Source organism: Rhincodon typus, chromosome 45, assembly GCF_021869965.1.
Source record: "Rhincodon typus isolate 14 chromosome 45, sRhiTyp1.1, whole genome shotgun sequence".
Classification (NCBI taxonomy): domain Eukaryota; kingdom Metazoa; phylum Chordata; class Chondrichthyes; order Orectolobiformes; family Rhincodontidae; genus Rhincodon; species Rhincodon typus.
Window position 1 is genome coordinate 7,251,208 of NC_063376.1, and position 18,594 is coordinate 7,269,801.

General features: G+C 39.2%; 1 pseudogene; it reads right to left on the reverse strand.

Annotated features, from left to right (window-relative positions):
- Positions 1-14,369: 14,369 nt before the first annotated feature.
- On the reverse strand, positions 14,370-17,873 carry LOC125487803 (annotated as a pseudogene).
- Between the last annotated feature and the right edge of the window lie 721 nt (positions 17,874-18,594).

Genomic DNA, 18,594 nt, shown 5'->3' on the forward strand with positions numbered 1-18,594 from the left:
AAAAACCACCTAGACTGTTCCATTGTCTCTTGGCTGAAATTTGAAATTTAATCTTCAGTTTAATTTCCTATTGTATGCTTGAACTAGCAACTTTATTCAAATATTTTTACCAATCCAAATGTCAGGAACATTTGCATCTAGTCTTGGTGCTTTAAAGTGGTGCTGTTATATTGGAGATTCCGGTGATTGTAATCGCTTTACGTTTTCCCTGATTACAAAGACTTGTCTTCCAAGCTTCCAGCTCACTTGCTCTATTCTTGAAACCTGTTAAAATAAAGTACAAAAAAAAATTCCATGGCTCAGACAGAAAGCCAGTGAGTTAAGAATATCCACAGAACACATCTCACCATCTGGAAATTGTGGGAGAAGGTTTAAAACTGTCAACAGAAGTGTTAAATCTGTGCAGGGGCAGAACCGAGATCAGCAAATGATGTGACACACACTTTCATGTACTCCGTTCAAAAACTGTCAAAAATATCTATCGATAATTTCAAACTGGCATTTTAAGTCTCTATTTCATTAAAGATGACATTTTCTAGATCTTTCCTTCAAGACCACTTTCAAGAAGAAACAACTCATGTATGTGGGCAAAACATTTCTCATGACAAGTTGAGTACAAATTGGGTGTCTTCCAAAAAATTTTTATGTATGTTTCGAGAACAAGCTAAACCACTTTTATTCACAAATCTTTTCTAAAGCCTTCTTCAGAAAAATACTGTTCTCAAATTTCCAAAGAATCGAGATCTCAGCATTTTGAATCTATGATGCTTTCGGATGACGCCCAGTATTTGTCCTGATTTAAGTTGAATGTAAGGAGCACTCTCATTGTAAATTCCATGGGAACTCTTTCTGAGTACGATGCAATTTTTATACAGGCTCCTTTAACTTCACTGGGAGAAATAGACTTCTTGATCTCTTCCTTAGCTGTGGCAAAGTGTTGTACTTATTTTCCACCTTTTGCAGCTCCTGAGTACCATTATACACCGGGTTTACCTCACTGCCAGAGATGGAACAATTGAGGAAACACTAACAACCACTTTCTCGAGGTTAACTGTGCTGCCTTGTAAGGTAACAGCCCCAGCTGCTGTCTATTCACGGTTTTCTCTCTGGCGTGTTTTGATTTTTGCTGTTTGTTTTTATAACATGGAAGTTAACCCCGCTCTGAGAACTAAAACTGTAATGCCCAAAGAGGATCACCTCACCCTATAACCTGTAAAGGAGTGTAATAAGTGGGCTTACCAGCCTTACAGCAATTGTAGCGGTTAAATAAAATAAATCCCTGACACTCATTTTAAATCTTATATTCACCAAGCAACAATTTATTTACCTAACTCTAACAGTGAACAAATTAACTAAACTTTAACAAACTGATGAACCCACTGCTAACTATTAACTATTCCTGAATAAACCAAGATACTAATGGTATGCTGTTGCAAGAAATACGAGTCCCACTTATATAGAAAAACAAATTCAGTCTCTTGAAATTACAGTTAGGTTACTTGTCTTCTGGAATATTCTGCGCTTTCGCCCCCGATTATTCTGTCAAGGATATTAACTAGTTTTGCCATTGGTACCTTTGTTAAATAGATGGTGCATTCTCTAAAACATAGAGGAGGACGTGAGACCAAGCGAGTCTGTCTTGAGAGCTGAGATCTGTTAGCTCTGGTGGATGGCAGTTAGCTCTGTGCTTTGTCAAACTGTCCTCTTCCTTTACATTCTTGATGACGTATCAATATTTCTTACAATAGGATTTGTCCTATATTGTCATAACCATCAGATTTAAATTTAATAAGGTTTTGATATCTAAGGCCTTTTTCAAATTGATTGACAAAATTCAAAAGTATGTTGTCTTGGTAAAAAATAACTGACGCTTGGCTTGCAAACAATACGGCCTTTTGATACAAATATTTCAATTCAGGTGCTCTCTGTCAACTTGCAAACATTCAACCTGTTGCTCACAGACATCTGTTTCAAATCTCTACGCATTGAAAAAGCACATGATCTTTTGAAGTGACCACGTAATGCTTTCCCCCTATCATTTTACAATCACCAAGTTCTAACTTCCTGCCTCACAATCCACAAGTACTTCATCCAACTTTGCAATAACTCTCCCCGGAAATAAAAAAAATGAACTATTATTCCAAAAAGATGTGTTTTTTTTCTAACAAAAACCTTAACTGCGTTATATTACTAGACCTAAAGTTCATTCATCTAAAGTTATAAATCTTTTGTCACTCTATACATATAAAACATTCAAGTCTGCCATTTCTTATATGAAAATTTTTCTTTTAGACTTGTGACAAAGCATCTACCGATAATATTTTTATAATTCACAACATGTACAGTCTGTGAATCAAATGCTTGTAATATGAGACTTAAATGAAATAATCTGGTGTTCTTGTCCTTAAATCTTTCCAGAAATATCAAAGGACTGTAATTGGTATAGACAATCATATCTGATGCCTTGTTTGCAGCATAAGTATTAAAATGTTGTAAGGTCATTACTAAACTCAATAACTCCTTTTCCACGATTGAGTATATTTTTCGGGAGTATATTAAGTTTCTTTGAAAAAAGTAACTGATTGGCCTTTCAATTCTACTATCATCCTCCTGTAACAACACAGCTTCAACCCCTACATTGCTTGCATCAATGGCAACTTTGAAGGTTCAAAATAAATTGGCGTGGCTAAAACTAGTGTGGTGATTAACACTGCTTTTAAATCCTCAAATACCTCCTGGCATTGTTCTGTCCACCAAAACTTTGTGCTCTCTTTTAACAAATCTATCAACAGTGCCACTACACTATGAAAGTTTGGTAAAAATTTCCTGTAGAATCCGTTCAATCCAAAAAACTCATAGCACTTCCTTGGGCTTTGAAATTCCTCAATGGCCTTCATCTTCACGTTCCTCAGTGTCATTCATCCCTATCTGATATTGTGACATTAGAATGTCACTTCTGCCTTCACAAATTCTGTCTTTAACAAATTTACGACCAGCTTTGCCTTCCATAGTCTTTCACAGAGTTCTGCCAAACGCACCATGTGAGCATTCCAAGAATGGTGAAATATTACTAAGTCATCTATATAGATGGTAGAATTAGTAAATCCTGCCACAACTCTGTTCATGAGGCTTTGCAAAGTGGCTGTTGTGCTTTTTCCTTCCAAAGGGCATTACATTAAATTGATATTGCGCACTGGGGGTTGCAATAGCAGAAACTTCTTTCACTCTCTTTACGACAAAAGTACTTGCCAGTAACCACGAAGTAAGTCCAACTTTGTCATATCGGTGGCTTGTTCTACTTTTTCCACACAGTCCCCCAAATTTGGAATTGGGTATGAGTCTGATTTGTTCATGGTGTTGACCTTCTGATGATCTACTCAGAGTTGTCGAGTATCATGAAGTTTGGGAACCAGTATGATTAGTGAACTCAACTCACTTTGACTCATATCAATGATTCCTTCATGGAGCATCGTTTCCACTTCCGACTGAACCTGAACTGTTTTGACAGGATTAAGCCCATGGGAGTGTTGTTTTATCAGAACAGCATTCACTATGTCAATCTCATGTACTATAGCATTAGTCCTCGCCATTCTATTTCTACATCGGTCCCCATAACACTGTAACACATCTTTCAATTCAGTTCTCTGTTCATGGGACAGATAGATCACTATCCTATGACATTCCTTAAGGACTTCCTCATTATTCAATTTATTCTGAGGCACATCAAATCTAAACCACCTGGATTTGATTCCTCGCGCTGAATGGCAGTAACTAAGAGCTGTTTCTCCATTTCCCTTTCCCTGTCATAGTAAGGTTTCAGCACGATCACATGACATTAACTTTTTCCTAACTTGCATCTATACCAGATAATTCACCTGACATATGTTTTTCTCAATCTGATATGGACCACTAAACATTGCTTTGAAGAGATATCCTACCACTTGTAACAGCGCCAATACTTTATCACCATGGGCAAATGTATGAATTTTAGATTTCCTGTCTGCTTCTTGCCTCATTAGGAGCCACACCACATTCAAACGTTGTCTAGCTAATTCAACTACTCTGTTTAACCTTTCTCTCACCTCAAATACAAAATTCTTCCGTCAGATCTCTGACTTTGGACCTATAAACTTTTCCTTAATTAATTTTAAAGGCCCTCTTACTTCGTGTCCGAATATCAATTCAAATGGAGTAAACTGAATCAATTCATTTGGAACATCTGTAATAGCAAATAATATAAATGGGATACATTTATCCCAATCATTTTGGTAAACCTGACAATAAGCCTTCAACATAGTCTTTCGGGTCTGATGCCACTTTTCCAATGCTCCCTGGGATTCAAGACAGTACGGAATTGATAAAAAGCGTTTGATGCCCAAACTATCCATGACCTCCTTAAATAATTGAGCAGTAAAAATGGACGCTTGGTCTAACTGAATTTCCCTGGGTAGGCCATAACAACTAAAGAAAGTGAGCAACCTTTTTTGCCTTGACATTCCACAATGGGTTTGCCTCCAGAAATCTGATAGACACATCCTTTGGGGTTAGCAAATATTGATTCCCACTTTTGGTTGTAGGAAAGGGATCTAGACAAGCAATCATTACCCGCGTAAAAGATTCTTCAATTGCAGGAATTGGCATAAAGGTGCTGCCTTTCTTACTGCCTCTGGTTTTCCTATCATCTGACACGTATGTCAGTTATGGCAAAAATCAACGACATCATTATGTAATCCAGGCCATTAAAAATGCTTCTGTATCTTAGCCTGAGTCTTCCTTACGCCGAGATGACCTGCAACTGGTAATTCATGTGCTACCCGCAATACTTCCTGTCTGTATGCTACCGGCAACACAATCTGGTGAACATCCACCCATTTCTCCTCTGCCCTAACCTGCCAGGGTCTCCATTTCCCCCTTAAGATTTTATCCTTAAGGTAATAGCGTTCTGGAATGCATTCTGATTCCTTTTCAAATGGACTTTGTGCTATAAATCCTTTATCATCTCATCTTTTTGTTGTAACTCCATTAGTGTTTCAGAACTAAACACCTCTGCCTAATTTTTTACCTGCTTAGTGGTTTCCTTTACCATCTCATCAAACAGATTATCAGCTGGCACCTCCATCTTTCTCTTTCGTTTTCCTTTCTTGTTTTAACTTATCGCTGTGAGATCTTGTCACCACACAGGCCAGAAAATTTCGAGGGTATTTTCCTTTTAACTCCTTTTAACTTTCCTGGTTTTCTTTTGGCTTTGCCACGACGATGGGTACCACTCCCACCTGTGATAAAGCTATATCGTTTCCAAGAATAAACTGTATCCCTGGAATAGACTACTTTTCTATCACTTCCACTGTCACCTCCCAAGTTGTGATTGGACTTTGTAGTGTTACCTTACACAGGGGAACACTACTCCTCTCTCCATTTATTCCACGGATTACCATTCTCTCGGGCAATATTTCGGAAAGAGAGCAAATACTTTCATCTCTTATTGTTAGAGATTGACTAGCTCAATTATCTCTTAATATTTTAACATTTTTACCTACTACCCCTATTCTACCTGTGTAAATCTTACTCTTAGAGTTGACGTCTTTGAAAAGATCAGGCACGGTCTTACTCTCGATAGGCAATGCACTCCCTTGCAGCTCCTTGACTTCTCTTGGGATTTCCTTCACTACTTCAACTAATCTCACTGGTTTAGCCTCTTTTACCACATCCCTTTTCCCAGTGCCTGTGTTAAACAGCCAGCACTGTGACTTTTTGTGTCCCATCTTATTGCAGTGAAAACAGCTTGGGCCTTTCATCTCTTTTCAACCGCTTGGGTTTCTTTTTTCAAATGTAATTAACTGTTACCAGTATGATGTACTTGTTCTTTGTCATCGAAAGTTATCCCTCTTTCCCAATTTCTATCCCTCATGAATGAAATTGTTGTCAGAAGCTAGGTTTCGATTTATGCACTAAAGCGCATTCATCTACCATCTCTTCAGCTCCTCTCACTGTTTTAACTTTCTGTCCCTCAACATGAGCTCTTATCTTTTCTGGAATTGAGATTTTAAACTCCTGCACAGAAAAGTATCTCTAAGAGCCTCGTATGTCTTTTCTATCTTTAAGCTTCTCACCCATCTATCGAAGTTGTTCTCTTCAAATATTTCAAACTCAATATAATTCTGAGCTGGTTTCTTTCTTACGTTTCTGAATCATTATCTACATGCTTCTGGTACCAATTTTGTACGCAGTCAAAATAGAATGTTTATCTTCGTCATGTTCTCCTGACATCTCCTCTGTCAGTGCTGCAAACATCTCACTAGCCCTGCTTGCCAACTTGATCTGAATTAACATTATGCACACATTCTCTGGCCAGTTCGTCTGTCTCGCCAATTCCTCAAAGGAAATGAAAAAGTCTTCTGCATCTTTTTCATCGAATTTTGATAATCTTTTGACATATTTGCAGTTATCCCTACCAGAACTTTGGCTAGGAGAGCTTTGCTCATAATCACTATCCTCCACACTAAGCCTCCCGTCTACATTCAAATCCATTCTTTTATATTGACTTTCCTGTATAATTGCCAACTTCTGAAGTTCAAACTCTTTCCCATTTCTCTTTGTCTTCTGCCAGAGCAATTCTTTTCTCTTATCTTTACTCTGCTTTTGAACATAATTCAAACTGTTTCAGTTCCCTTTCTTTCTCTTGACTTAGAATAATTCTTTTCCTTTGTTTCTCTTCAGCTGGAAATCTTCTTTGCTTTGATTTGTCGTCTAACTCCTGTTGTCTCATACGTAGTTTTTTTTATAACTCCACTGCAATTGACAGGTTCTCTGATCTATCTAAATGCTTGACGAACTCCGTTACAATTTCGGCTTCCTTATTATCCCTACTTTAACCCAATGTTAGCCTGTTAATTCTAAAATTGTCACCCTTTTCTGTCTTTCTAAACTATCTTGGCAAATTTGGGCAGCATATTCGATCCCCAGAACCTCTTTAGCAATGTTAAGAGCCACATTTGATTTAACCAACAACAAGCAAAGGAAATCAAACAGATTTTCCACTTATAACTTGGTTAAAAATCCAGGTGACTAATCCCCAAGTCTCTTAAAATCTGCTGGGACCTTTCGTGCAGTAAATCTGTTCAAACCTGTCCAGAACTGTGCAAATCCATCCAAGTCCCAGACACGAGCCCCCAATCTGTCATTAAGCAGAGTTTGACACCCACTCTGAGAACTAAAACCAAATCACGCAAAGAGGAGCACATCACCCTATAATCTGGAAAGGAGTGTGAAAACTGGGGTAACTTGCCTTTCTAACTTCTAGTGGTTAAATAAAACAAACTCCTGACATTCACTTTAAAATCAACAAGTAAAAATTTATTTATCTAACTCTACATTAACTGAACTATTAACAAACTGAATAAACCCCTGCTAACTACGAAGCATTCCTGAATAAAGCATGATTCTAATGGTATGCTGTTCCAACAAATGCAACAAATCCCACTGATACAGAAAAAAAAAACCTTTGTCTTTCAAAATTAGGACAAGGTTACATGTCTTCTGCAATTTCCTGCGCTTTCTCTGTAAATTCTTCTGTCAGCAATGCATTTTTCATTGTTCCTTCTGTGAAGAATATTAACTAGTTTTGTCATGGTACCTTTTGTTATTCAAATGGTGCCTTCTCTAATACAGAGAGGAAGCTGGAAGAGCCAGCAATTTTCTCTTGCGATTTGAGCACTGTTAGCTCTGGTGGATGGCAGTTAGTTCTGTGCTCAGCTGATTCCTTCTTTTATAACCTTGATGACATATCAACATTTCTGACAGCAGGATTGGTCCTATGTTGTCAAAACCATCCAATTTAAATTTAATAGGTTTTTGGTATCGAAGTGCCTGAATCAAATTGATTGACTAAGTGGAAATGTTTCTTCTGCTGGTAAAACCTCCTGCTTGGACTGTGAACTGTACAGGCTTTGTTCCAAATGTTTCAATTTGGGTATTTTTCTGCGTACTTGCAAACTTTCAAGCTGATGCTCGCATACATCCACGTCAAATTTCCAAGCACAGAAAAAGCACATGATCTTTTAAAGGGACCATGCAGTGCTATCTCCCCTAGCATTTTCCAAACACCAAGTTCTAACTTGCTGACTTCCAGTCAACAAATACTCGACTAACTTCGCGACGATATGAAGGGAGAAATCCATCTCGTCATTAGCCCCAACATTACCATCCAGTCTGTAAAGCTCTGATGCTAGAAGAATGCAGAAATATTCCGAAATTAGAAACTGTTGGTAAATAAAGAAATGCGAAGTGAAAATGTATCCATTCATCTCACTTCAACCAGAATGGGTTAATTTGTCCATGTATCAATGAAAATTATAGAAATTGAATAGCTAAATGCTCTGAACTGATGCAACAGTTTAGCTGATGTCTCTTGGACATAATCGTGTCAACATCTCCCTCTTCCTCATGGACAGGAGATATGGGCCAAGTGTTATATTTCCTTTCTGAGCAAAGGAGAAGTATACTTTCTTTTCAGATTTTACCTTCTTGAAACCCTTTGACATCAGTTTTCTCAGAAGTTAGCAGAGTGAATTACTTTTCCAAAATTCCAATTTTCTTTCTCTTTCCAGAGCTCTAATTCACACCAAGAAACATCAATAGAACATGCAACATACAACAATTCATTCAAGACTGGTAAATTGTATTATCTGGAATTAAAGATTCACTCACACCTTCCAATATTATTTGAACGATCGCTCTGGCCAGAAAATGCTATTACAAAGAAAATTATCTAATCACAAAGGTTGTGAAATTTACCAGTTACCTCAGGCCCTTGCCTCAAACTAAATACAACACAAATTTCATGGCATCTCCTGGAAAGAGGAATTTAGTTCTGGCATTTAAATCAATTTCTTTTCTTCAATTCGTTTCACACATCTGCAACCAAATCCAAGTGAAAAACTTTAGCAAGCCCTGAAGGAACGAATTCCACTTAAATACTTCGTAGTGGGTTTATTTTATTTTTTAAAAAAGCTTCATTCTTGGTACATACATGTCACTGGCTCGGGCAGCATTTATTGTCCTTCGCTGCTTGCACATGAGAAGGTGGTCGACTCACTCTCTGGGTGAAGAAATTTTTTCTCTTCCATCATTGAGGATGGGGATATTTGCGGAGCCTCCTTCTCCAGTGACTTGTTGAATTGCACACCACCATTCAGGCCTGGATCTGGCAGGAGTTAGTGCTGATCTGTTAGTTATGGGATTGCTTTGCCCTGTTGATCACTTACTGTTTACGCTGTTTGGCAAGCAGTCTTGTTTGGTACCTTCACGAGGTTGACACCTGAATTTCAGGGATTCACCAGGCATGCCCTCCTGGGCTCCACACTGAGCGAGGGGTGATCCCCTCGTTTGATGGGAATGGCAGAGCGGGAGATATGCCAGTCCATAAGGTAATGGATTGTGCTGGTTGCAGATCAAGTAAGCGCTGATAGTTCCTTAAAGATTGAATTCAGATGACCTCCTTGCAATGGCAACATTTAAGGCTCTGTCCCCAGACTATTACTTGAGCCTTTGAAATCATAGTTCATTCACAGTTGCACAAAACCAACGCATCTTCCCAAATCTGCACATGTATTAAACATCTATTTAAATCTCATTTGCAGAAATTGGTCCAAAACCATGGATGTTGTGTCATTTAAAACTCTCATCTAAGTCCTTCTTCAATATCTCAAGGCATTGGTCTATGATCAGCCGTTTCGGCAACGAGTTCTAGATACGCACAATCTCTCAGTGAAAACAGTTTTCATCAAAATCTCTAAATTTCCTGCTCTTTATTTTAAATCTATGCCCCTGGGTAATCGAACTCTATACTGTGGGGAAATCTCCACAACAACATCATTGACACCCCTTGTTATTTTCTTCACTCAAACCAGAATACATCAGCCTTCTCGGCTCTGAGGAAAACTATGGAATGACACAGTTAATGGTAAGATCCTGAGGAATGTTGTTGAACAACGAGACTGAAGATTGCAGATACATAGCTTTTTGAAAGTTGCATCAAAGGTAGATAGAGTGGTGAAGAAAGCGTTTGGCATGCTTGCCTTCATTGCTTAGGCCATTGACAACTGGAATTAGGATGCCATGTTGCGATTGTACAGGACGTTAGTGATGCCACTTTCATAGTGCTGTGTACAGTTCTGGTTGCCCTGCTATGGGAAGGATATTATTAAATTGGAGGCCATGTCGAAAAGATTTGCAAGGATGTTATAAGGACTGGATTGTTTACGTTATTTGGAGAGATTGGATAGGCTAGGACTTTTTGTCCTGAAACGTGAAGGTTTGAGGGGTTACCTCATGCAGGGTTGTAAAATCATGAGGGGCATAGATCAGGTGAACAGCAAAGGTCTTTTCCCTGGAATAGGACAGATCAAAACTAGAGGCCATGTGTTTAAAGGGACAGAGTGGACAGTTTTCAATGTGACCTGAGGGACATCTGTTTCACACCGAGGATGTGGGGTGGGCAGGGGTTGGTGGGTGGTACGTATGTGCAATAAACTGCCAGAGGACATGGTAGAGGCAAGTCGAGTTCCAACATTTAAAAGACATTTTTACAGGTACATGAACAGAAAAAGTTCCAAGGGATATGGGTCAAATGCAGACAAAGGGGACTGGTTTATCTTGGTAAATGTGGTCAGCATGAATAATTTGGACCGAACAGCCTCTGTTTGTGCTGTAGGACTTGATGACTCTATGTCATAGCAACCCCATGTCCTCACATATTTGTAATCTGTCATTACTGCGAAGCCAGGTGATACAGAGTACAATTCTCGACACAACCCTTTCACATCCGTGCTGGCAGTTGTAGCTTTGGTTGTATTCAATATAAATTCTGAACGACATTGAACTGGAAAACGCGCGCAGTTATGCACAGATTTAAAATAGTAAATGGTTTACGTATATCTATAAAAAATGTTTTTCATTTGGTTTTTATCTCACTAAATTTTGCTCTGAGTGTCTGATATAGCATTGAATTTATGACGTGAATGGCAACATCCTGGTAAACACTGCGAAATCTGGGTGACACGTTCCAAGGAAGGTTCATTCGCTCCAAAATAGTAATTATGATGTCTCTCCACAGATGCAGCCTGACCTGCTGAGCTTTTCCAACAATTTCTATTTTTGTCCTGGTAAACCCTCACTGACAACTCTTCAGTCTGATTGGTCTAATGAGGCAGATGAGTGCTTGTCCAGTCACATTGATCAGGGGCTTTGTTCTTCCGCATACGATCATGTTCAGCTCAAATTACATTCACGTTCAAGTATCACAACAGGATCTAAAGCCCTGACCTAAAATTGACCTGAGTCCTCCCTGCCAAATAATATTGCTAACGGCCCAGAGCAGTTAACATCACAGCTAGTGTTTTGGAAGTTTATTTTCTGGCCTTGTATTTTAAAAAAAACCCCCACTAATATTCAATTATTAACATAGCATCCACAAGTTCTGCCTGGTGGAACAGTGATAATGTTACAAACAGAAACATAGAAACACAGAAGATAGGAGCAGGAGGAGTCCATTCGGCTCTCCGAGCCTGCTCTGACATTCATCACGATCATGACTGATCATCCAACTCAGTAGACTAATCCTGCTTTCTCCCCATAATCATTGATCCCTTTCACTCCAAGTGCTATATCTAGACGCCTCTTGATTACATTAATACAGAACAGCCGAAAACTTCACAGAGACATGCTCAAATTCCATCCAATGTACATGTTAAAGTTTGAATTTAGTAAAATCTACAAACAAAAATCAAGCCTCTTGGTGCCCAAGGAACAATTGGCTTGAAACCCCATCTAGTTCATTCATACCCTTCAGAAAAGGAAATATGCCATCTTTAGCAGGTCATGTGTACTCATGACTCCAGGCCAACAGCATTGGGCTTGAACTTTAACTGCCTTCTGAAATGGCTCGAGTGAGCCTCTCATTTGTCTCATTCTTCAGTCAATTAAAGTTGGGTAATAAATGCTGGCCAAGTCAGGAACACTGATATCTAATGACTCAAATAAAGCCTTGAATAAACCTGTTCAATTGGAGCTTTGCCATTGACTGAATTTCACTTTGGGTCATTTGGACATTTGTAGGAGATGGAGGTGTTGTGGTGCTTTGTTGTCCCTGTGTAAGTGAAAGAAAATTTTATTGAAGGTGTTGAAATGAGTTCACGGAATCATTATAATAAAGCAGAAAGCAAATCCCAAAGCAAAATCCTTAAGAAATGGATGCATGATTGCTGATTTTACCATCCAAATGAGTAACAAACTCCATTCATAAGCACTATCTACTCAATTCCCTTCCCAAAATTCTCCCCCAGAGCCTAAAGCCTGTACTTAGTCCTCATACTATCTTCTCATGATAATGGGTCTTGTTCATCTACCCTTACGATCTTCCACACCGCTTTCAAATCTCTGGTCAAGCTTCTTCATTCCAGATAAACAATTGCAACCACGTCAGCCGAAAGTTGCAGCTAAAATCTCTCACTGCTGTAACGAGGCCCGGGTGTCCCTCCTACACCAGTCACTGAAAGTAAGCATGCAGTTGGAACAGGCAGTGAAGAAGACAAAGAGGAGGTTGGCCTTCAGAGCGAGAGGGCTGTAGTACAGGAGTGGAGTTGTCTTGCTGCAATTGTACAGTGCCTTGGAGAGGCTATTCCTTGAGTATCCAGTGCAGTTTTAATCTGCTTATCTGAGAAATGATGTTCTGGCTATGGAGTTTGTGCAAAAATCGTTTATCAGACTGATTCCTGGCATGAAAGGACTGATTCATGAAGAGAAAATCGATCCATTTGGATTATTTTCACCAGAGGTTCGTCGAATGTTTTGATGTGTATTTCATCAAAACTGAAGAAATTCAAACAGGACTAGGCAGGAAAATGCAGGGAAGATGTTCTCATGATGGGGGCCTCCAGAACAAGGGGGTCACAGTAGAATGATATGGGCTAGGGAACATAGGCTGACATGAGGAGAAATGTTTTCACACAGACAGTGGTGATCCTGGGAATTCTCTCCACTCAAGGCAGTTGAGGACTCAACATTCAATATCTTTAAGTAAGAGTTAGATATAGTTCTTTGGGCTAAAGGGAACAAAGTGTATGGGGGAGGAAGTGGGAATAGGGGACTAAGTTCAATGATCTGCCATGGTCATGTTGCTGGCGCAGCAGGTTCAAAGGCCTGAAAAGCCTAATCCTGTTTCTGTTTTCTAATGTTCAAGAACCAGTAGCATGCAGAGCAAGAATGGCAGAACAGCCCAAACCACAGATTCCAGCCCCTGTTTCCTTCTTCTCAATGGTGTGAGGGTGGGGGAGAGGGAACACATGACTAAGGCACAAGTACCATTGTTTGTCTCCTCCTTCATAATGTTGCAAATATGGTGCGCATATAATATGGTCTGCATCCATTGACGAAAATGTTTCATTTCCCCCAAGCACAATTCGAGATGGAAATTAAATGATCTCCTTGCGATAACTGCTCACGTGAATTCATCTACGTGCTCATGGGCACCATGGATTGGAGTTGAGTTTACAACATTTATAAACATACAAATGTATGAAGTCAAAACAAACCTCTCCACCATTTGATCAGTTCAAGGCTTTTTGTTTGTGTTTCAAATTCTGCCTTCCCAATTTTCCTTTCACTTCCATTCCTGACAAGTACTTCTCTACCTTCGTTCTAAAAATATGCAACGACATACCCCCAACCCAATCTCTGTTCAGAGCTACATCAGAAATCAATGTTGCGGAACATTTATTTCCTTTCCAATTCAAGAAAGAGGGAAAGTTGATTTTGCATTTGTCATCTCTAACCTTCAGAGATATTGATCTGGATCAGAGCTGATATTCTTCTTCTTTGACATTTGCCTGACAATTCCTGAAAGAGCACTGCTCTGAAGAAATTCTGAACTCACAGTAATCCAGCTCAGCTGTAAAGCCCTCAGATATAGGTAGAAAATGGACAAATAATCCTGATTTTGGGCAGCAATGTTCAGGAAAGATTCAACTTTTCAGACTAATGCTCAATTGTCAGCATTTTATTGCATGTATTCAGGCAATTGCTGTATCTCTGGTGAAATTCAGAGTAACTTTCATATTCATCCCACTGCAGAGATGGGCAGCTTTCTCTACGGTTTCCCTGGGCAGATTTGGTTTCTGTCTGAACTATCAACTTTTCCATTTTTGTCTTTGGAGATCGATTCATGGATTTTCCACACAGCAATTCTTGCAATTAATCGATTTTTTGGACAAACATAATCAGGCTGAAGACTGTGATGCTGATAACTTAGTTCTTTCGCCCATGCCAATTGTCGGTGTTGGAACATGAAGTGAAACTTAGTACTCATGTTTCAATCACTTCAAAGTGTTCCATAATGTAATGATTCGCCTGAAGGGATATATCATTGTATTCTTCAGCTCTTCTCTGAATTTATCCTGGATCACAGCATAAATACATATGTTGGTGCAGGAGCTGAGCAGTTGCAGCATCTTCGCTGTGCAATCTGTGGGAAAGCATGTGTCTGTAAATGAAGAGTAATATCAGATATATTTAATTTGTGCATAAATATGGTATACAAACTGTGTCACCCACATTAGCACAAAACTGCACGATATACCGAGCATCAAACCAATTGACTTCCACCGGTTTTCCATCTCCAAATCGTGGTGTTTCTCTGTACTTCTTTGACCACGGAGACCCCGACGGATTTGACTGCTCACTAAAGTACGCCTGACAGTCAGCACATTGAGCAGCAAGATCAGAAAGAACGGCACACAAGGTGTTAAAATGTAGTTGATCATTTCAAACGCAGCCCATGCAGGGGAACTGAAATAACTCGATTTCTTGGAGCAACCCCATGGAATTTTCTCAATGATGTATTTTGGCTCGTAGATAAAATACCAGGGTAGAGACTCTAGGCAGCCCAGCATGGTCACAGTGCTTAGAAACGCCACTGCAATTCTCTCGGTGCAAAATTTTGTTTTCAATCTCTCATAGCAAATAGCCACAAATCGGTCAAAAGTGAATGCGACTGTGAGTCAGACAGAAATCAACGTGGCTGCTGATGCCAGGGTAGAAAAAAGTCGACACATGGGGGTAATTTTTATGAATGAATGTGGCAAATAAATTGGAACAGTGATCCATAAGATGACATCAAAGACAACGACAAGGAGATCAGCCACTGCCATTCCAATCATGTAATGAGTGATGCACTTGGAGAGACCACAATTTCCATGGGACAGGATCATTACTGCAACCAAGTTAACTTTAAGAGAAGACAACGAAATAGAAGTAAATATTTACAGATCTTGTCCTGAATCAAAGAACAGTGTGACAGAACCTAGGGCAAAATGTCCAGCTGTGACAATTCATGACTGGTGTCAAATGAAGTATTGCGTGCTTTCCTACAATTACATGCTTGAAACACAATTACCAGCAGTATGTTTTTGAATCCATAGCACAAATAAAGAAAGTAAGAAAAGGAAGTTAATAGTTCATCATTAAGTGTAAAATGAATGACCTTGAAGAGTGAAGGAGTAGATGTAATAGCAGCATTGAATGATAAGAAAAGGTGTTTATGCAAAATACACAGTGATAAGTAATAACAATTAAGCAGCAAAGTAATCGCAATTTTGCATCAGGAACACTTTGATAACAGCTTACCGGGAACACCAATGTCTGAAATAAGAGGAAAGAAAACATCTATTTGCCATACAATTGGATATGCCATTTCTGGGATTAGCAACAAGCTTGGTTGTTCTGGGTCTCACATTTTTGGCAGGAACTGTCAACTGATCCATTCCGATCAATCCTGACTAATATAGAGTTTAAACCTCCAGTAATGTAGTGATGCCTGACATCACTATTAGTAACACCAATTTGAACAAACACATTGCATGAACAGCTTTGACTCTGATGTGATTACTGTGATGGGAAAAACACAACCATCTGAAAACTCAGGAGTAAACATGAGTTCCACCATCATGCAATCAAGCTAAAGGTGCATGCAGAAAAGACTGATCCCATTAATAATGAATAGCTTCATTTAGATTTTCCCAGTAAAGCATGGTGCTAATTGCTTCAGTTACCTTAAATGTTGCTGCTCTGGAATGCAGGCAGAATCCAGAAAAAAATAAAGATTTTTATTCGAATTCTGCAGATTCCCGGTTGAAAATACAAACTTCATTTTTCGAAGGACATTGACGTTGGTGTCTCCAGTGGAATCTTGAGAATTCAATGTCTAATAGATAGTTGGAGAAAGCATAGTTTAGAAGTCAATTTTTACTCAGTTTATGATTTATTTTTTAGGTGGAGAATTGCAGATGTAACTCTGATTTCCAACTCTAGTGCCAGGACATGACACATTTTACAATTAGGCAATTAAAGCCAACTTCTCTAACCCTAACCTGAACCCAAATTCAAACAACAACCCTACCTCCACACTGAAATCTATTTTCTACGATTAACTGGGAAATGGAGTGTGCTGTTTCTTGCTCTGCCTCTTCAATAAGACATTGGGATTATGGTTCAATGTAGCCTGAGAGGCAAATTTTGCCAGTTTGATTATTTAAAATTCCCTCATGGGACTTGGGCACCACTGACTGGTTCAAATTTTATTATCGTCCCAAAATGCTGGTTGAGGAGAAACTGGTGAGCTGCTTACCTGCACTTCTGCAGTCTATGTGTTGTCGATAGACACCGAATATCATAATGGAGGGAAACTTGGAATTTAGACCCAGGAATTCTGAAGGATGAGATTTAGTATTATAACACAACTGAATGTTAACACGTCGAGGGGCAGTGGTTAGTTGGACTCATGTTTGAGGAAGCCATTGCCTGCCATGTAGTGTAACTATCACCTTCCACTCCTTCGCCTGAGCCTCAGTACTGTTCGGAAATTGTTGCATTTGTGCAAGGACTGCTTCGGCGTCTGAGGAGTCATGAATGATGCTAAATATTGAGCAATCGTCATCAAGCATCCCACTTCTGACCTTTTGATAGGAGGAAGATTATTGATAAAGCAGCTGGAGATGGTTGGGTTTAGAAGATTCCCCAGAAGAACTCCTGCGGAGTTGAGAGGATTGACCTCCAGCAACATTAAACCATCTTCTTCTATGCCAGATATGACTCCAAGTAACTGAGAGTTTGGCTACTGATATCCATTGTTTCCAGGGATAGTCAGCATTGTTTTGATAAAGGAAAGTCAAGCCTTACTAATTTGATTGTATTCTTTAAAGAAGTGACACGGAGATTGGAACAGTGAAACAAAATATTGCATCAAAGACGATGACAAGGAGATCAGCCACTGTCATCCCAATCAAGTCATGAGTGATGCACTTGGAGAGACCACACTTTCCTCGGGTCAGGGTGATTATGGCCACTAAGTTAACTGTGATGGAAGACATTGAAGTAGAACTAACTATTTTCAAATCTTGTTCTGAATCTAAGAACAATGTGACAGAACCTCAGACAAAATGTCCAGCTTTGATGTTGCAAGACAGGTGTACACTGAAGAATAACATGCTTTATAATAACAATACACTCGAAATGCAATTACTAACAGTGTATTTTGGAATCCATAGCACAAGAAAATAAAGATAGCAGAGAAGGTTAATACTCCATCATTAAGGGTAAAACGAATTTCCTGGAAGAATGAAGGAGCAGATATAATGGCGGCATTTAATGACTAGAACAGGTCTTTGTGCAAAATACACAGTGATAAGTCATGACAAATAAACAGCAAAGTTGTCACCAGTTTGCTTCAGGAACGCTTGCCATATCATCTTACTAGGAACACCAATGGCTGAAATAAGGGGATAGAAAACATCTTCTATTTGCCATACAATTGGATATGTCATTTCTGAGATTCGCAACAATTTCAGTTGTTCTGGGTCTCAGACTGCTGGCAGGAACTGTGAACTGATCCATTCCAATCGATACGAATTATATGGAGGGTAAGCCTCCAGTGACATAGTTACACATGACATTGCTATTAGTAACGCCAACTTGAACAAACACATTACGTCAACAGGTCTGAGTCTGATGTGATTATTATGGTGGGGAAAATGCAACCATCTCAAACTTCAGGAGTCAACATTCGTTCCACCATTATGCAATGAAGCTAAAAGTGCATGCAGAAAAAAAAATCTGATCCAACAAATAATGAATCGAATCATTTAGATTATTTTTCTGAAGACCATGGTCCTTTTTGTTTCAGTTGGCATAATCGTTGCTGCTCTGGAAGTAGATAGAATCCAGAAACACAGATTCATTCTGGTTCTGCAGACTTCCAGATAAAAATGCAAACTTCAATTTTTTAAGGCATGTCTGTCTCTCCATTTGAGGTAGTGAGATCCCGAGAGTTCAATGTCTGACAGCCAGTTTAGGAGGCAAATATTTGAAGTCAATGTTTACTCAGTTTATGATTTAATCATAAGGTAGAGAATTGCGTATGTATCCTAACACTAAAACCCAACACTAGTGCCACTACGTGATGCATTTTACAATGAGGCAATTAATGCATACTTCTGTAACCCCAAACCTAAAACTGACCCTAATCAAAAACCTCAAACTAACTCT